General features: G+C 45.5%; 1 protein-coding gene across 1 annotated transcript in view; it reads right to left on the bottom strand.

Annotated features, from left to right (window-relative positions):
* The window catches only part of FANCL (FA complementation group L), a gene marked incomplete in the record, with an annotated part of 1,961,518 nt that overhangs the window by 322,479 nt on the left and 1,623,826 nt on the right, over nucleotides 1–15,213 (bottom strand).

Raw genomic sequence — 15,213 nt, 5'->3', positions numbered from 1 at the left:
CCATCTGCATTGCACTGAGTTTCGAGATTTCTCTTTGGCACATTTCCAAATGTATTCACTTTCCTGTGTATAGGGTTGTTGTATGTGCTTATTGCCCACGTACACTATAACATCATTCATCAGGCAAGGTGGGTGTGATCAGCCACTGCCTTACTCAGTTCAAACTCTATCCACCAAGGGTGGGCAACTTGCGAGACTGGGAGAAAAGAGACAAAGAAAAATATAATAATGTACAGATTTCCTAAGTTGATGAGGAAACTGTTCTGTATCAGCAGGTTGGGGGTGGCATGTAGATATAGTGGACAGTGTAAGAGCAATAAGCATCTACTGAAGAAGGCCTCCTAACAGATAAACTAATATGGTGAGTCATATCCTCTGTATCTGAGATTAGACTCCTTCTGCAGTGGGTAATACTCGGTAAAATAACAGCAGTAAAAAAAAAAAACAAACTCTTAAAAAGGCTAAAAACTGAAGAAAAGCCCAAAGATAAGAGCTCAGAAGGCGAAGGCCTGAAGCAATGAGGTATCCCACAAGGTCCAGCACATGGAATCATAGTCCAAATCATAATGCCATGGTGAAGAAGCAACTGGGAACCAATCAGATGCAGCATAAAAGTAGCAAGGAACCTAGTAGATGCAGCATATGCAAGTGCAAATGAGAAATCTGAAGCAAGTACTGGAAACACCTGTGCCCTTGGTAAAGTGGCTGTTGACAGAAGCATCTTCTAGTCAATGGTTTGAATCATGGCAAAGGGTAATTCAATCAGTAATCAACAAAGACAGGGACTGTTTAACTACTGCAATTCACTTCTTCCTTAAATAAAACAGAACTCATTTAGTCTTCCTAAATTTATGTACCCTTTGCATATAAAAACTGAGCAGGCAGGAATGCACAAATCAAGAATGGTGCCCCGTTTCCTCGATTCTACACATAGAAACAAACAGGGAGGCAAATGAGGATTTAGAAAGAATGATTCTGATCCCAGTTTTAGAAGAAAACGTTAGTCCACAGGAACACCAAATCCTTGGAAAAGATCAAGTATGTTCCTTATGAGTTAGGACTTGCAGCTCAGACATACTGTGAGCACAGACAAAGGCCAAAAAGAATAATATTCTCCAGGAGATGAACTTCAGAGATGATGAACTAACCGGTTTAAAAAGTAATGAGCAGGTTTTATCAGTCATGAAGTTCAAGTACCAAGAGAAGAGCTTCTCAAAGGAAGTCAAAGATTTAGAACCCCGTTTAAAGAACTGCTTAAGCAAATGATGCCAGCCAAAGAGATGTCAAAGCCCTGAATCCTGGCTATGGAACAAATGAGACCCAAATCATACAAACAAAGAGGCAAGTAAGGATCACCAGAAGACTGGGAGATTGAAGCAGTATAGAGTTTCTCTCTGCCCAAACAGAAAATCATCTTTAGTTTAGCCGTGTACGTCTGATGAGTTTAAATCTTTATAACTGCTTTATCCACTTCTGAGACCCCTGCCAAAAATTGCAATAAAAGAAAAAATATCTAAGCAGCAGCCACAACGGCCTGAAGAAGAGCAAGCAGTAAATCCAAAAAGTGAGGCACAGTCTTGCCTTATATTTTGACAGTCTGCTGCAGCTCTAGTCAATTTCAAACAATGAAGGGTCACTATCCCAGCTATCAAAGAGCAACAAGGATGAATTGTGCACTTTCCTCACTGAATTTTTTGATTAGGTGCAAGATCAGAGAGAAGAGGAAAGGCATAAATTAATTTCCTTGCCACGACTACCTTCTGCCCTGATGAATTCAACAGAATAGAGAAAGGACTGCATTTTCCCCATGTAGCAAGCAGGTTAATTCTAAGGTGCTCCCCTGTAATAAAACCACGACCAGACTGTCTTCAATGTATAAATCCAAAGAAATTGTGAACTGGTCCCCCAAACACACTCCAATAATGTCCTTAAAATGAAACTTGAAGGGAACAGTAAATAAAATCACTGGTAAGCGCTTTCGTTTAATGGAATATTAAACTTCATCAGACACCATGTTTTTACAGCACTTCCTTAAATACCCAAGTAGTTCCTTGTCATTGGATAAAATAATAAAACAAAAATCAAAACAAACCACTATTGCCTGCTTAAAACAAATACCATGTATAGCAATTAAAACAAAAAAGAGGGAAACTATATGCTTTTCCCAATACAAAAACATTACTTAAAAATTACAGTTTTGTACCTACCATAAATGTAGATGTTCGAAGATCCACATTGCTGCAGTCCTTACACTTGGGTAGTCCGCTGTCCTCGGTCGGCCCGAATATCAAAGTATAAGGCTGACGTCGGTCAAGGCGCATTTGACTGACATCAGGACGTCAGGGTACAAATGCGCATGACCGACGTCATATCCTCAGTCTTTTCTTGCCCCAGATGTCAGAAGACCCTAAAAAGAAAGGTCAAAACCAAAAGACAGCAAACAACCAACCAACCACCCTAGCACTAAAAATATGTACAATATATACAATATACACCATATTGACAACCCAACCCACACAACCGCCTCTAACTACAGAGGGGAAGGAGGGAGGGTAAATTGGACTGCAGCAATGTGGATCTTCGAACATCTACATTTATGGTAGGTACAAAACTGTACTATGTTCTTCATCTCACATTGCTGCAGTCCTTACACTTGGGTAGAATCCCAAAGCAGAGGTAAGGGAGGATGGCAAAACTATAAGGAAGCAGGAGCTGCCAAAATGCCCTGCAAAATAGCAGTGGCAAAACCAGCCCTAGATTTAGAATAAAGTGGAAGGTGATAATGCCTAGAGAAAGTATGCACTGAACTCCAAGTAGCTGCCTCCAAAATATCTTTAGTTGCCACCCCCCTCAAAAAAGCTGTTGAAGGGGCAGTAGCCCTAGTGGAATGAGGCCTAATCCCAGCTGGAATCTCCTTGCCATGATGGGAATAACAGAAAGCAATGCAAAACCCAATCCACTTAGAAATAGTTTGTTTTGACACAGGCTTGCCCTGAGAACTCAAAGCAAAAGAAACAAATAACTGCTGAGACTGCCTGAACCCTTTAGTTCTGTCCAAATAATATCGCAACTGCCTGTGTACATCTAAAGTGTGCAAAATCTTTTCCCCTTTATTTTGGGGATTTGCATAAAAAGTAGGCAAATGAATAGTTTGGTTTAAAGCCACACTAGAAACCACTTTAGGCATAAAGGAAGGATTAGTACGTAAAGATACCCTATCCTTATGGAAAATTAAGAAAGGCTCAACCGCCATAAGGGCCTGCAACTCAGAAACCCTTCTTGCAGAGGTAATGGCCAACAAAAAAGCAGTCTTCCATGATAAATATTTCAACTCGGTAGTAGCTGCACGCTCAAAAGGTTGTAGAGTGAGTTTCTCCAACACAAAATTGAGATCCCAAGCAGGAGTAGGAGCTCTACGTGGGGGTCCTATATTCTTTGCCCCTCTAAGAAATTGCTTAAACAAAGGATGAGAAAACAATGGTGGGTCACAATCATAGTGAGCCGAAATTGCTGCAGCATGAACCTTAATAGAAGAGAAGGACAAACCTTTGTCCAGTAACTCAGTAAGATATTGAAGAGCCACACTTAAATTAGGCTCAGAAACATCAAAATCCTTTGCTGCACTCCAAAATAAAAATCTCTTCCATTTATCTGCGTACACTTTCCTTGTACTAGGCCTTCTAGCTTCCAAAATAACATTAAAAACTTGCTGTGGAAGGTGAGACCCACTATGGTTCAAAACAGAATATGCCAGGCTGTTAGGTGAAGAGAGTGAAGCTTGACATTGAGCAAATGACTGTCCTCCTGAGACAACAGGTGTGGAATCGAAGGCAAAGGCCATGGAGGCTCCCATACCAGGCTTCTCAGTAATGGGTACCAATGCTGTCGAGGCCAATCTGGAGCTATCAAAATCATCCTTGGTTTGTCCTGTCTGGCCTTGAGTAGTACCTTTGGGAGGAGAGGCAGAGGTGGAAAGGCGTACACATGAAGATTGCTCCAATTGAAAGAAAGAGCATCCACTTTCCAAGCTGCGGGATGAAACCTTTTCGTGCAAAACTTTGGCAGCTGGTGGTTTAGTGGAGAAGCGAACAGATCTATGTCTGGAGTTCCCCATGACACTGTCAATTTCTGAAATACATGAGGATCCAATTTCCACTCGTGGGGATCCATGATTTGTCTGCTTAACACATCTGCTAAGGAGTTCTGTGCTCCCGGCAGAAACCTTGCCTGAAGATTTAGTTGTAAACTGAGAGCAGTCTCCCACAAAATCATTGCTTGCCTGCATAGAGGATAAGAATGTGTTCCCCCTTGCTTGTTGATGTACCACATGACAGTTGTGTTGTCTGTTAGAATCAACACCTGCCCTGGAAGAAGTAAATCCTTGAAAGCTATTAATGCAAACTGGACTGCTAACATCTCCTTCAAGTTGATATGTAGATGTTGGAGTCTGGCAGGCCACTTGTCTTGTATCCACTTTCCATTCAGATGAGCTCCCCAAGCTTTGTCTGAGGCATCTGTCGTTAGAATCTGACTCGCCTCTGGCCGGGTCACAGAGAGTCCCTTGTTTAGGTGACATTCCTGAGCCCACCACAACAATTCCTTTTGAATGCAAGGTATTACTTGAATGACAGTGTCCAGATCCTGGCAGTGCTGTGTCCATACATTTTTGAGATACCATTGTAACTTCCTCATATGCAGTTTGGCATTGGGAAGCACCAGAATACAAGATGCCATGAACCCCAAGGCTTGAAGGACTGTCCTTGCAGTCAGCCTGGACTGATGAGACAATTGATGAAAGTAAAGGGAAAGATTCTTTTGTTTGTCCGGGGTCAAAAAGGCCATCTGGGATGCTGTATTCAGTCTTACACCCAGAAAGCACATCTCCTGAGAGGGTACTAGACTGGACTTTATTTCGTTCACAGAATACCCCAGGCATCTTAGCACTGCTATCACATATTCCAAATGATGAAGAAGCTCGTCCCTTCCTTGAGCCAGAATCAGGCAATCGTCCAAATAAGGATAGATCTGTATTCCTTTTAGCCTGAGGAAAGCTATCACTGGAGCCAGAACTTTCGTGAATACTCTGGGCGCAGTAGATAAGCCAAAGGGCAATGCAGAGAACTGATAATGAGAAGTCCCAGCCCGAAAACGCAGATACTTCCTGCAACTCAGTCTGATAGGAACATGAAGGTAAGCCTCCTTGAGATCCAAAGTTACCATCCAATGATCTTTGCCCAGCAGAGGTAAAAGCTGTTGTAACGTCAACATTTTGAACTTGGGAATGTCCAGATAAGTGTTGAGGGTAGATAAATCCAAAATTGGTCTCCACGTGTTCCCTTTCTTTCGTACTAGGAACAGGCGAGAATAAAATCCTAGGCCCACTTCTAGCATAGGGACCGGCTGTATGGCCCCTATTTGAAGCAACAGAGAAATTTGTTTGTGAGCCTCTATTCTTTGCTGAGGAGGAACGTCTGGCATGCCTTTGAAAGGAGGCAAGGTATGGAAATAAAACCTGTAACCGTGGTGTATGATGTCCAATACCCATCTGTCTTGGGTAATTAAACTCCAATTTTCCTTGAAAAGTGCCAACCTTCCTCCCAAAGGTGCTGCCAGACGAGCAGGCTCTGGCAGCTGAAAAGGTAGGTCATTGGGTCTGTTTACGAAAGGACTGACCCCTGCCCTCACCCGAAGACTGTGCAGGTGAACTCCCTGTTCTAGGCCTGAAAGAGCCCTGAGCTCTGCCCCTACCACGTCTAGACCTACCCCTAGACTGGGAATCATAAGGAGGATACGTCCACCCCTTGGTAGGCCAATTTCTACTAAACTTCGGAGGCTGAACCTGCAAAAAATCTTTAACAGTCTGCATAGACTTAGCCTTGTCTTCCATTTTCTTTAAGACTGACTCAACAGGAGTACCAAACAGCACATCAGATTGTAAAGGAGCATCTAAAATCCTTGTCTTAACATGGTCAGATAAATTCTGATCCCTCAGCCAGGTGTGCCTGTGAAGAACTGACCCAGTGGCAGCCACCCTAGACGAGGTCTGTACAGCATCAAAACCACATTGCAAAGAATGCTTACCCACCTGTTCAGAAACATGTACTAAATCTTGTAACTCTTTACACTCAATACCTTCCGCCAGAGCATCTACCTTAGACTTCAATTGTGAAAGGAGATAGTTTTGGTATTTCAACATGTGAAACTGGCAATTCAAAGCCCTCATAGCTAGGGTGGAAGAAGTATAAACTTTCTTTCCCCATCTATCCAAAGCCCTGGCCTCTTTATCTGGAGGAACCGGATTTTTAACAACAGAAGCCTTAACACCTTTAGGCCCCTGACTAACAGTTTCTGGGTCCGCCCTAGGACTCTTAAAAGATACTTATGAGCTTCAGGCACCCTGTAATACCTATCCGGTTTAACAGGAGCAGGAGGCAAAGAATCAGGATTAAGATAAGCCTCTGCAAAACATCTTCCACCACATCCAGAACAGGCGGTATAGCCAAATGCCTATGCTGGGGTAAAACAAAATTCCCTAAGCCTTTTCCTGGAATCAGAGAAGTCCTGACCTTCCCACTTAAAATGCTCCCTCATGGAATGAAGGGTCTCTGAAAAGAAAAATCCTCAGGAGGAGAAGCAGAAGGAGTAGAATCATCCACATCAGAATCAGAATAAGGAGAATACTCCTGCAAGTCTTCAGCCGAAGACTCTGAAACATCCGAAGCCTGCTCAAAACTCCCAAGCTCAGGTTCCACCCTAGGTCTCTTATCAGGAGGGGGCATAGAACCTCTAATCAAAGTAATCAAATCTTCAGCCATTTTAAGCATATGCTTCTTGGGCACAGTCCCTGAAGAACTAGGGGTGACACCAACTGAAGCTAAACCTGGCCTGCTCCTGGGAGAAGCCTTGGAAACAGAAGGAGAGGGCCTAACCACCCTAGGAAGGGAGGGGAGTACAGTAACCTGAGAAGCCCCTTCAGCCTGGCCTGCCTCCTGAGAGGCCACATCTTGCAATAACAAAGTCTCTCCCTGGGACTCCAAAGAAACCTCTGGCAGAACCACCGGCTCCACCGAGACCTCTAAAGAACCGGCGTCCGGTACGGACGGTCCTTCTAGCCTAGGCTTAGCTGCTTTGTCCTTGCGCTTCTTCGAAGAAGCGGGCGACGGAGCATCCGACGGCATTTTATAATTGCAGCGCTTCCGAAGACTAACCTGGCACAATCTAACCTTCTCTTTATAGTGCGCTTGTTAAATCTAGCACAAGAGCGACACCCAACAACGCCGTGCTCAGGCCCTAAACAAGGAATACACAAAGTATGATAATCTCTATGCGGTATCTGTTTCCCACAAGAAATACAGTTATTCACTTTTTCTGACATCCGTAAACCACTGAGGCAAGAAAAACTAAAATATTCCCCAACGGGGTACTTAGCCAACTTTGACTCGGTCTGAAACTCCGAATTCGAAAAATTTCAGAACGCCGAACGGCACTTGCAACGCTGCTTCTGCATCGGACCATGCGGCAAAAAAGACTGAGGATATGACGTCGGTCATGCGCATTTGTACCCTGACGTCCTGATGTCAGTCAAATGCGCCTTGACCGACGTCAGCCTTATACTTTGATATTCGGGCCGACCGAGGACAGCGGACTACCCAAGTGTAAGGACTGCAGCAATGTGAGATGAAGAACATCTCTAAGCAACCTTTATTGTCTTACTAATGTCTTATATGTTAAATGTACTAAATGTAGAGCACTGGCGCTTTTTTTCTTTCCAGTGCTTTTAGTTTGAAGACTGGTGTAATGGAACTATGCTCATCAATCCCTGGCCCGCTGTCAGCTTGCAAACGAATTTGCCACCTAAGCTCCCCAAGTTCCAAAAACAGTCCCCACAGGGTTTTATCGTTGATATTCACTTGATCATTTACTAAAAAAACTAAACTAATGTTCTAAATTGTCATCGACATGTTTGGCTAAAGCATAATTTAAATTATGCTTACTTGTGGCATATTCATGTTCGTAGATTTTTTGGCTAAACTTTCTCTCCATTATGCCTATATAAAAGGCTGGGCATGAGTCACAATTGGCTAAATATATCACTGCTTTAGAATTAGAAGTTATGTACCTACCATAACGTTCCATGTTAGTTGTCTTCTCTCGCCTTCTTTCTTGCTGGATGGGTTCGGAGCCGATCCTCGGCTCCGACTCGGCACTTGCTTTAGCTCGAGAACTCCTTTTACCAGCTCGAGGCAACCCTATATCCCATGATGCAAGGCGGAACTACCTCAGATCTCGTTTGGCAGCTAACTAACCCTGCTAAAGATCATCCTAACAGAATCAGGAACAATGGTTCCTCAAAGAAGTCCTCATAACAATGATCCGGAGGAAACAACTAATAGGAACTCTTCAAGATCTGTCCAGGCCAGGGGGAAGGAGGAGGGAAGAAAGAAGGCGAGAGAAGACAACTAACATGGAACGTTATGGTAGGTACATAACTTCTAAATGTTAAGTTGTCAATCTCGCCTTCATTCTTGCTGGATGGGACCACGTCCCTAGCACCTGTATCCCGGGTGGCTCAATGGAACAGACTCTTGAGAACTGTGGAACCAAAACTGGCCCTATCTCTGGAGGCCAAATCCAACTTGTAATGAGAGACAAAGGTATGAGGCGTGGCCCAAGTAGCCGCTGCACAAATGGTATCAATGGGTAGTCTATCCTGAAAGGCTGCAGAAGTGGATAGACTCCTGGTCGAGTGTGCTTTTGGCTTAGAAGATAGTTGTTTGCCTCTGAGAGAGTACACATAGGAAATGGTGGAAGTCAACCATCTGGATAAGGTCACTTTAGAAACTGGAAGACCTAACCTGTTTTCAGCATAGGAGACAAACAATTGGTCCGATTTTCTAATTTGTTTAGTTCTATGCAAGTAGTACCTGAGCTGACGATGGACATCCAAAAAATGCAGTTTCTGTTCAGCTCTGTCAGAATAGTTAGGGAAAAAGACTGGTAGATCTATAGACTGGTTAATATTGGTTTGAGATACAACCTTGGGGAGAAAGGAAGGGTTAGTTCTTAACGAAACTCTGTCCTTATGAAAAACCAAATAAGGTGAACGAATACAGAGAGCTTGAATCTCGGAAACCCTTCTTGCAGAAGTGACAGCCAGTAAAAATATAGTTTTCCACGTCAATAACTTCAAAGAACATGAAGCAGACGGTTCGAAAGGAGGTAGTATCAAGGAAGCCAACATTAAGTTTAGATCCCATTGCGGAGGAGGATGCTTTATAGGTGGTTTTAGGAGAAAAACTCCTCTCAAAAAGGCCTTGCATAATCTATGAGACATAATGTTATTGTCATGCAAGCCAACATGATACTTGGAAATAGCAGCCAGTTGTACTTTGACTGTAGATGACGAGGATCCTGAATGAAAAACCTCCGCCAGGAAATCTAAAACAGAATGTACGGGAGCAGTAAAAGGATCAATATTCCTGGAGTTTGCCCAAATCGAAAAACGTCGCCACTTGCTAGCGTAAATAGTCCTAGTGGACGACTTCAAAGAAGACACTAAAATGTCTCTGACTGAGTCAGAAATCATTGGTAGCCTGGCTAGGAAGGAAGTGGAGCAACCAAGCAGTGAGGTTGAGAGAATGAATGGCCCGGTGCTGCTGACCCGACTGGTGGATCAAAAGATCCGGAACTGGGTCCAGATGCCAGGGCTGCACCAGAAGGTGACGATGCAGAGACGGAAACCAAATTTGTCGAGGCCAATATGGAGCAATGAGGATCAATTTGGCTCTCAAAACGGTGGCTTTCTGAATGACTTGTGGAATCAACGGAAAGGGAGGAAAAGCATAAAGAAGTCCCCGAGGCCAATCCTGGGTTAGAGAGTCTCTCAGGGGTTGGCCTGGAAGGGGAAATAGAATGAAATAGTCTGGGCACTTGTTGTTTTGAGGTGTAGCGAAAAGATCACAACAAGGAGTGCCCCACTTCAGAAAAATCTGATCCACTACAGATTGATTGAGAGACCACTCGTGAGGCATCAGAATAGATCTGCTCAGCCTGTCCGCCAATAGGTTGGACCTGCCGGGGATGTGCGTTGCTATCAGAAACCGCTGAGAAGAGATCGCCCATTGCCAAAGTCTGAGAGCTTCTCGACATAACGGATAGGACCTGGTTCCGACCTGTTTGTTGATGTACCAGACCACGGACATGTTGTCCGTTTGTACTGCAATAGTCCCCGTGGGAAGAAAGTTGTCGAGGGCTTGCAACGTTAAAAGCACTGCTCTCATCTCCAGGACATTTATGTGCAGATGGTATTCTATGGGTTGCCACGTCCCGTGGACCATCCTGCCCTGATAATGCCCCCCCCACCCGATCAGAGAGGCATCCGTAGTGACTGTGGCAACTGGAGGAGGGGGAATAAAGGGTCGGCCCTGATGAAGAAGAGGGGAAGATATCCACCAGTCCAGATGAGCCCTGCACGACTGTGTTACTAAGATTTCGTGTCTCATCGGAAGATTGTGGTACGACCACTGCGTGAATAACATCCACTGCAAGAGACGCATGTGGAAGCGAGCCAGTGGTAGAAGAACAATGGCCGCAGCCATTAGACCTAGAACTTTCAGGACAAACCTGGCTTTGATCTTGTTGCTTTGTAACAGAAGCCGAACAAATTTTGGATGTCCAGAATTCTTTGATCTGTTAGTCTGGCTAACATTTTGACGGTGTTTAATTCTGCCTATAAAGGTGATAGATTGGCAAGGCAGCAGAGAAGATTTTTCAAATTTACTGAAATTCCCAGTTTCCTGCAAAGCTGTAGGGTGTAGTCTCTGGACTGAAGAAGCTGACACTTGGTGGTGGCGGAGAGGAGCCAGTCGTCCAAATAAGGAAACACCTGGAATCCTAGACGTCTCAGGTGAGCTGTGACCACTGCCATGCATTTGGTGAACACTCTGGGGGCTGAAGTGAGGCCAAAGGGCAGGGCTCTGAATTGGTAATGACTGGTCCCTAGCGAAAAGCGGAGAAACCTTCTGGAGCGTCTGTGAATCTTTATGTGATAGTACGCATCCTGAAGGTCTATAGAGCACATCCAGTTGTCCTTGCCCAGAAAGGGTAGAATGGACTGAAGCGTGACCATCCGGAATCTTGCCTTCTTGACAAATCTGTTTAGATTGCTCAGGTCTAATATTGGTCTCCAATCTCCCGTCCTTTTGGGGACCAAAAAGAATCTTGAGTAGACGCCGGATCCTACTTGGTCTGCCGGCACTGTCTGGACGGCTCTTTTTTCTAGGAGTTTTGAAACCTCCTGTTTTGCCAAATCCCTTTGACCGGGTGAGATGTCTGGAAGGGATTGAAGAGGTACGGGAAACCTTTCGAAGGGGATCTTGTAACCCTCGGATATAATAGACTGTACCCACTTCTCTTGGGATAGGGATTGCCAGGCTACTGGGTACAGTGAAATCCTTCCCCCGACTGCCTCCAAGGGTGGACAGTCGGGCAACACCTCAGGGATGCTGAAAGGGCTTCTCAGGAAGAGACTCCCTGTTGCCCTGGTTTTGAGGACCCCCCCTGCCTCTAGGGCGTCTATTATTGTTACCCCCTCTGCCTCTGGGGGTAAACTGACCACGTGTGTCCGGTGTAGCTCCTTGGGCTTTATGGAACCACATCTTCCCCCCTTTCTGACCCTTGGAATATGGTCTAGAAGGAGTGGAAAATTGGACTCCAACGGCAGAAAGAGTTTTACCGTCCTGCTCACACCTGGTCAAGGTATCCTTCACCTGAGGTCCGAACAAAGCTGAACCATCAAAGGGGGTATTAGTGAAGGACGCCTTAAAGGGGTCCGCAAAATTAAACAGCCGCATCCAGGCTTGGCGTCTAAGAGCAACTCCTGTGCCTGCGGCCCTGCTCGCTCCATCGGCCGCATAAGATATGAGCCGCATGGAGGAGTTAGATATGGAATTCAGGATAGCAAGCTGTGAGGCAATCTTCTCCTGAGCCCCAGCAGCAGAAGGATCCTGGACTACTTCACCCAGTTCTTTGAGAATATCTCGTTGAAGCCTGGTGAAGTGACAAAGGTAATTCAGCGAACGCATAGCAAAGGTCGCTGAAGAAAACATCCGCTTTCCATACCTGTCCATGGTCCTAGAATCCTTGTTAGGAGGATGGACAGGTACTGAAGGATCCGCCAGTTCCTTCTTAGTGGCCGCCGCCACCACCATAGCATCCACAGAGACACCTTTGGAAAGGAACTGTTTATCCGAAGGGGCCGTAATGAACTTGGATGGTTTTCTGGGGACAGGTTCCACAGAATCTGGAGCCGCCCACGCCTTCCGAGCCACTACCTGCATAAGTGGGTCGAAAGGCGGAGACACCCAGGAGGTGGAGGGTTGGGATCCAAAAGCCTCCAGGTATACCGACTCATCCTCGGAGGGGTCAATGGAGGGCCAATTCCCCCTCTGTTTGAGAAGCTCAAGGATGTCTGGAAAGGAGACATCCTCAGAGGGGGACCGTGGGGAACCCTCCGACTCATCTAAGTCGGTATCAGATGTAGTAGACTCAGGGGAGTCTGTGTGTTTCCTCTTACACGTCCTCTTCCGAGGGGGTTCCCCTGCAGGATCAGGAGAAACCTCGGAAGAAGAGGAAATTCCCAGTGGGGAAACCTGGGGCGATGGATCCCTGGGCCTGTGAGCAAGAGGCTGGCAAGAGGCATCTGCAGGCACTGATGAGGGAGGAGCTAGAGGGATGGACCGTTGACCAGGCTCAGAGGCCAGGACACTCCTCATCACCTCAAAGGCTCCTCTCCCCGGGAGGCCGGAACATCCCCGCTCCGAAGAAACAGGAATGGTCGGCTCCAAAGAGAGAGAAGGCTCCGAGGCAGATGTCGGCGCCGAGCTTACCAAAGCCGAAGCCCCAAGAGGGAGAGCGGGGTCGGACAAGGGTCCGATGCCACTAGCCCCCTCGGAGCCGACAGTGGAAACCCGACGACCGGATCCCTCCAAGGAAGGTCTCAAGGAGGAGATCGGAGCTAAGGACGACGGAGCCGAAGGATGTATCGGCTCCGGCATCGAAACAGTCGCTGTCCCGAGAAGCTCCGGCTCCGAACTCTGGTGTGGAGTCGGAGGAGGAAGTTCAAGGATTGGGGCTATAGCCGAAGTCTGTTGAGACGGGCTATGGAGCATTTGGGCCAGTGCCTGAGACTTCAACAGCCTGCTTACCACCCTCTCCAAATTGTGGTCAGACAGCCTGGAAGATCTCGAAGATCGGCTCCGATGGCTCCGCTCCGACAAAAGAGGAGATCCCGGAGCCGAGTGGATACTCAGTATCGAAGGGGACCGAGATCTCTTACGGGTCGAAACCATCGGAGCCAAAGTCCCTTGAACTCCAGATGGAGCCGAGGATATCTCGGCTCCGATGCTGGATAAAGTGTCGGCTCCAGCCGGAGCCGACAAGGCCACAGTAGTCAGGGTATCGGAGCCAGCCGGCACCGAACCCACTAGTTGAACAGAAGATGTATCGACTCCAGCCGGAGCCGATGTCGGCTCCGACGGAGCCGGAGCCACCGGAGGAGGCTTGGACACTGTAGCCTGAGCCTTCGGTGGCTTATGAGGTTTTCCTGACCCTGATTTAGGAGGAGAACCTTCTGGCTTAAGTAAGCCTCGGAGGATGAGCTTATTCCTCCTTTCCTGCAGGACTCTCTGGCTAAAAGCATGACACAACGCACAGGAGTCCTGCAGGTGCAAAGGCCCCAGGCAATAAACACAAGTGTGACCGTCTGTCAGAGACATTTTCTGACAGCACTGGTCACACTTCTTGAAGCCTGAGACCTTGCCTTCTTTTGACATCCTAGAAGGGAGAAACACAAACAGTCCCAACAAACACCCAAATTAATCCCTTACACAAACACACATGAAGGGAATAACCAATGGGGAACTAGGCCTGACTAAAGAACTTTAGACTAAAATTTATAAAAAGTTTGAAAGGAAGGGAATAGGGTGGGCTGTAACTAAGTACAGACTAAACTAACACTAACAGGGAAAAATAAACCCCTAACTACACTTTTTCTTATTTCACTAAGAAAAAACTTACCTCAGCTGGCAAAGGAGACCTCTTTCGCTAAGCGGCAAACGAGATCTGAGGTAGTTCCGCCTTGCATCATGGGATATAGGGTTGCCTCGAGCTGGTAAAAGGAGTTCTCGAGCTAAAGCAAGTGCCGAGTCGGAGCCGAGGATCAGCTCCGAACCCATCCAGCAAGAATGAAGGCGAGATTGACAACTTAACATCTACAGTTGTATTTTCCTTTTATCTGATGTATATTTGTTACCATAAATTTATTTGTTACTATTATTTTGTGACACCATGCACATGCCCCACACTTGAACATGCCATATATGCCATTTCTTTCCGTGGACTGTCGCTCCTTGAGCAAATCCTTAAAATTCATTCCTTTTCTATAAATAATGACCGGTCTTTCATCACTTGTTTCCTAATGTTAGAGTCATCTAAAAAAGTAGGCCAATTATTTTCAAATACAGATCTCAACATTCTAAAATCCTCACTAAAAGTGATGATTAATGCTCTTGAAAATTCAGAAACCTGTTCATTATGATGCTTCTCCATACTCATATTAGTACTGGGCACTACCATAAGAGTTTGAACTCCCTCTCCTGTTATTCCTGTGGGATAACAATCCTCACACAGGATGGGCTTGAAATGCCCATTCATTCTTTTTCTTGTGACTTCCTGAATCAACTCATCAATTAATTCTGCAGGATATGCTTTTTTAAGAAACATCGAGAGTAAAATGTCACACTGTTAAATAAAATCTTCGTGTCTGGTGACCACTCCAGCTGCCCTTACTAACTCTCCCTTTACCACAGAGAGACAAAAATCTTTTTTTCACAACCTCTGTGAAATTACCGTTATACTATGGATTTTGGGGATTCCAAAAAATACTGGTGTTCTAGGTGTTAACATATTTAAATAATTGTATACTTGAATGTAAATCCTTTTTTCCAAAAAAATATCACTTAACTGAGTATGAATCCTTCTATACGCTCCATTTAATTAATTCAATGCGGTCTCCTCATATTTGTCCATATCCAACAATTCATTCATTTTATTTCTATACATATCTGAACTCATGATAACTACCCCCCCCAATCTGGTTTCATGATCCTGATTTTTTCCTTTTGTAAATTCCTTATGAGTTTCAACTCATATTCA

This window comes from Protopterus annectens, chromosome 1.part2 (genome assembly GCF_019279795.1).
Source record: "Protopterus annectens isolate FY-2018-M chromosome 1.part2, PAN1.0, whole genome shotgun sequence".
NCBI classification, from domain to species: Eukaryota; Metazoa; Chordata; order Ceratodontiformes; family Protopteridae; genus Protopterus; species Protopterus annectens.
This window is presented reverse-complemented; position numbering and strand designations above follow the sequence as displayed.